Below are 5867 nucleotides of genomic sequence, written 5' to 3' on the forward strand. Positions count from 1 at the left end.
ACTTAATGTATTTTCAAGCATCAATCCATGTTGCTGCATTTTATCAATTGATTGTTCCTAATTAAAACAGCGAAAGACTAATTAATGAGCACAAACACAACACATTTCCTTTCAAACCTACTTGAATATCTCTTAAACACCAACAGACATACTCAAGCAAAAAAACTGGGAGAAAATACAAAATACTACAAATTTGGAACACAGAGTACACAAGGAGGCCCAAAACAAATATATCTACTTGCATAATTGGGTATGCGACACCTTCCTACTTATGCTTGAAAAGGACACTTTGTTTCACACCATTAATATATGTTATTCAATCAATTTAGCATAGATTTGGCTGTTCCACTTCTCACATGCTAAAATTCTTCAAGGCTATGGATACGTGGGCTTATGCTATGGTTGAAAGTGGAAGACTTTGTAAATACTGAATACCGCACATTGAACATACAGTACATCATGGCTCATGTTAAAATCCCCAAACATTGCTTTTCCATTATTTGGCACTCTCGTCAGTCCCTGTAGGGATCTTCTTCAGTAGCATCTGCAGGGTCTGCCTGACGCCGTTCTCCACCCTGTGGAAGTGCATCTTTCCCAGAAGCTTGGCGCCTGCTGCCTGCCCCACTCCAGGTCTCGGTGGAAGATCTGCAGCTGTTCCCAGATGAGTTCTCGCTCCCAGGACAAGGCTTTCTTACTGATGACGCTCAGGATGGGGTGCCAGTCCTCCGAGATGTCTGAGCATTCGGTGACGGAGGCCAGCACCTTCACGCGCCGCCTCGTGCCTCCCTGCTCCAATGGGACTTCTCGCACGTACAGGGACTGCTTCCCGACGTTGCTGAGAGGATTCGGGTACAAGCTGTGGAACACAATGGCATTAATGTATACACATAACCTACATATAGACACATTCTTGTGGTTATTGTTATTCTTAGTGTTACTTTGGATTATTACTTTTTATTTTAGCCTACTTGGTAAATATTTTCTTCTTGAACTGCACTGTTGGTTAATTAAGGGCTTGTAAGTAAGCATTTCACGGTAAAGTCTACACTTGTTGTATTCAGCGCATGTGGCAAATAAAGTTCGATTTTATTCAAACAGACGATACATAATAAGTGCATGATGAAAAGAAAATAGCCCAAATAAAATACTAAAGAAACCATAGTGGTTGAGTCACGTAAATTCTTCTTTTATATATATATAGTGGTCTGCAGCTGTAGGCCCACAAGCAAAGAATAATTTTATGCCCCACCTAATCCAATTTACTGTAATTCCAGGACATGTTGATACGGTGATGATTAGCTTACTGCACAGTGTGGAGGCTCGGGTGCTCACTGCAGGCGTCCACCAGGGTCAGAGCAGCGTTGTCCCCGATGTTGTTGTAGGCCACATTGAGCTCCTGCAGGCCAGTGTGCTTGTTGAGCCTCTCGTCAAGCTCGCGGGCCCCTGTATTGCCCATGCCCATGTGCATCAGGGACAGCAGCATTAGAGACTGGTTCCCAGGCAGGGTGTCCAGCAGACAGCGAGCCCTGGACATCAACAGGGGGTTATAACACAGGCTACAGAGGGACAGTCACAGGGCACTGTATCAGCATTCAGACTGGACAAGTGAAGACTGGTTGAAGCAGCATGTTATCTGTTAGTTAGACATTAGACCAACACTCATTTGGACAAGTTGTCTGTATCTTCCTACATTCAATATCTTATTTGAAGTGTAAAGTGAGCAAGTTCTTAAATTAGAGAAATTGCCCCTTTCTGACCAAAGCAAATGAATAAATAAGGCAATGTTTATTTAAAGCTTTAATTATACTCAAGTTGTAAATTCCATTGATGAGTCCATATTATTGTTTCCAATGTCTACCTTTTGAGCCATAGAAAAGGCAATAAGGCCATGAACCTGGTAAAGAGTCAGTGTCTTACTGTGGAGATCTAATAGTACTGTTGGGGTCAAGTAGTATATCTTTCAGGAGAATACAGGACTCAGGACCCAGGCTATTAAACTGGAGACAACAGAGAAAAAAAAGCATACACAGCTATCACAAACACATGCCCACACACGTGTTAGCTTGCAAACCACGAACCTCCACGTACTGTCAATAGAACAACAATAACATATATTTTTTTTAAAACACAGATTACACTCCTTTTAAACTTGTGAACTCCAGATTAAAATCTTGAACACAGATTAAACTCCATGTTGCAGGTCTTGATGAAGTAACACAATGCTCTTTTTTTTACAACCACAACCAAAGAGCAGGCATGGCTCAATAACCTGATAACACTAAAATAGACATCTCTCACCCTGATCTGTTTCATCTGTCTTTGTGCTTGTCTCCACCCCCCTCCAGGTGTTGCCCATCTTCCCCATTATCCCCAGTGTATTTAAATCTGTGTTCTCTGTTTGTCTGTTGCCAGTTCGTTTTGTTTCGTGAAACCTACCAGCAGCTGTTCCCATGCTCCTGTCTGTTCTTGCTCCTGTTTTCTAGTCCTTCCTGGTTTTGACCTTTCTTCCTGCCCTGAGCCTGCAGTTCTATACCTTGCACCACCTCACTGGATTATTGACCCCTGCCTGCCCTGAGCCTGAGACTGCCTGCTATTCTGGACCTTTTGCACCCTGTCTGGATTACTGACCTCTGCCTGACTTTGACCTGTCGTTTGCCTGCCCCTGTACTAGAAAATCGACACTGTCTGCATCTGGGTCATACCTGAAACCTGATAGATATCAAAGGTTATATTATGGCTAGTAAAGTCTCCTTTTACTCCCAATGCTCCTTCCTTTCGATACTCAGCATCAGAATATCAGTACACTTTTTACGCAGCAAGTCGAACACATTTAGGCTACAATGTCAAACCTACCATGAATGATACTGGATGGATCAAGTCAGGACCTGATATGTCACTTGGCAGTTAATGATTTTAAGGCAAACATTAATTAGCAATACAAGCCAAAAGCAGCAAATATTGCTGCATGTTTGTACACCTCTCAGTAAATAGAGGATTTGGAGTGTTACTGATAAGGCTTTGGGCCACCTTCGATTTACCATCTGTATTCTGAAAATTATAACAAAACTCAATCGCGTGAACAGTGGGTATATGGAAAAATAGACTAGTAATATGACGGTTTACTGTGGTAAGTAGTGACTGTTACCATGGACAGATACAAGAGGTCAATCTTGTGAGTTGGTGAGAATCCTATTTCCCAAGCTCCTAACGAAAAAAGTTGACTTGACTAAAGCCCCACACATCGAGCCTCCTCTTACTTGAGGTTGAGGGTTGAGGTTGAGGGTGTGGCAGAAGGCGGGTCACAGAATGGTCAGCAGGTCGTTGGTCAGATGACAGGAAAAAAAGGTCCAGCTCCTCCAGGTGGTACCTCAAGAGTATACAGGCCAGCACAGAGCTCAGGACGAAGCACTTGAGGGGCGTCATGCGCAAGGGGGACAGCTTGATGCTGCGGATGGAGAGCAGGACCTCTGCCGTGAGCCTGGGATTCTGGTACTCGTAGAGGAGCATGAGTTCCTCGTAGAGGACCATGAGTTCCTCAGAGGGCTGCCACTTCACAATCTCCGCTGCCAGGTGCTTCTTGAGGTTCCATGTGATCTGAGCCACCATTGTGCTCTTGATGCTGCAGCCCAGTTGCTTCAGCTGAACCCGGTTCCCGTAGTGAAGCAGGCCGCCCATGAAGATGGGGTAGAGCTGGAAGGACCGGCTGTCCAGGGCACTCCTGGGGCTGGGGGCCGTGAACTCCCGGCAGGCTTTGCTGTACTTGGTCCAGCAGGTCCTTGTTGAAGCTGTCCTCCTTGTGGAACATCTCTGCTACCAGGGTGCGGGCGATGCGGCCCTTGCTGTGGCTGCTGATCTTCTCAAACAGGCTTGGAAAGAGCTTGAGCAGGTTGAAGACAGAGAAGACCCCGAGGGGGATGAACTTAGAGATGATGCTGATGAGGGTGTTCACGTCTTCGCCCACTTGTCCGATGGCCACGGTCACCTCTTTGCTCAGCTTCTCCAGAGCTGTCTTGTTCTCACGAGGGCGGTGTACAGAGCAGACAGGTACTCTTGCATGTCGGGAATTGCAAACACATAGTGCTTCTTCTTTTCATCAACCTCTGACCCTTTGGTCTCGACGCAGGGCACCAGAAAGAAGTCGAAAACATCAGTGCGGAGTTCCTTGTCAGTTCCTTGTCTGTTTTGGTCTTACCCCCCAACAAACTGTTCCTCTTCGGAGAAGGAAGTGTGCTTTTTGTTGACTCCGTCAAAGTCCAGTTTGCCCACAGTGTGGACCACATAGAGCATCAATGAGTTCTGGTGCTCGAGAGAAGATACATTTTCACCCGTGTCCAGCACCTCCCCTCCAATGTTGAGCCTCAGGAAGCTGGTATGGATACCAGTTAGCGTACTTATGGGTGCCTGGACGTTGGTGAAATGTAAAAAGTGGAGGATGGCACAAGTCAGCCAGCAATAAGAAGGTCAAAAGTGATGAAGCAGCTCGATGAGGGACTGGGCCTCCTGGTTTCTCGGCTTCTCTCCAATCTGTTGCAGCAGTCGGCTTGTGAGGTATGCTCGCTGGCGATCTGTGTCATTGAAGCCACATCTCTACGTAGCGTTTCACATACTTCGTAGGGATGTGGGTTAAGGGCAGCCTTGAATGAAATCCACTGGCTGAATCTAAGTATTTCAACTTCCTCCAGAGTCCTCCTGGAAGCCTCAGCTGTCTGTGGGTGTCACACCCTGGCCTTTGTTATATTGATTTTCTTTATTAGTTTAGTTAGGTCAGGGTGTGACATGGGGGATGTTTGTGTGTTTTTGTCTAGTTTAGGGTGTGTGTATTGTTTAGGGGGTTTTGTAGTATGTATGGGGTTGTGTTCAGTGTAGGTATTTAGGAAAGTCTATGGTTGCATGATTTGGTTCTCAATCAGAGACAGCTGTTTATTGTTGTCTCTGATTGGGAGCCATATTTAAGGCAGCCATAGACTTTAGGTGATTGTGGGAAATTATCTATGTTTAACGTTTGTAGCTTGTGTGTGCACCTTTGTTTGTAGCTTCACGGTCGTTTGTTGTTTTGTTTTGTAAAAGTGTTCGTGTTTCGTCATCTCTATTAAAAGAAGATGTACTCATATCCTGCTGCTTCTTGGTCCGCTTATTATGACGATCGTAACAGTGGGGGTAGACACAGAGGCTCACTCAACAACAGTGATTATTTCTCTACTTTCGTGTCACAACAGGTAGCATGTCTCCAGGACACACAAAATACTGATTGAGCGCTAAGACTAGTACATTATGGAGTGGTTTCCTGGACACAGAGATTAAGCATAGTTCTGAACTAAAAAGCAAGCTCAATGGAGAATCGCCATAAATAAAATGCTTTTTTGTCCAGTATTATGCTTTACCTGTGTCCAGGAAACCGCCCCTATGTGTTGTCTGTTTACACTGTATGTAGGGGTGGAACTGTAAAATGTCAATGTCCGGGTGTTGAGGAGTTGGTTTGGTGTTTGTGTCAAATGTGCACTTCTGTGGAAGAGAATGTTGACTAACCTGTGACATGAGCTCATCTTCCTAGGAGTGACTCTGCTTGTCAGCGGGCTGAGGTTCACATATAAAGACAAACACAGTCACCACATCATATCATTCTCAGTGGTTATAAGGAATACATAATACATACAGTATAGAGTAAATGATTATAGTGGCGATTCTGATCCAACCATTAATGTATACATTGTGGCCCTGGACTGAGATGATGGAAGTTCAACATATAGCTAGATGTAATAGTTAATTACTTGTTACTTTTATCTTATTCTTATCCATAATTTTTTTTAACTGCATTGTTGGAAGAAGGCTCGTAAGAATTTCATTTCACTATAAAGTCTAGACCTGTT

General features: G+C 44.5%; 1 pseudogene; it reads right to left on the reverse strand.

Moving 5' to 3' along the window:
• Positions 1 to 327: 327 nt before the first annotated feature.
• LOC129821660 (NLR family member X1-like) lies at positions 328 to 5543 on the reverse strand (annotated as a pseudogene).
• Between the last annotated feature and the right edge of the window lie 324 nt (positions 5544 to 5867).

This window comes from Salvelinus fontinalis, chromosome 24, assembly GCF_029448725.1.
Source record: "Salvelinus fontinalis isolate EN_2023a chromosome 24, ASM2944872v1, whole genome shotgun sequence".
Classification (NCBI taxonomy): Eukaryota; Metazoa; Chordata; class Actinopteri; order Salmoniformes; family Salmonidae; genus Salvelinus; species Salvelinus fontinalis.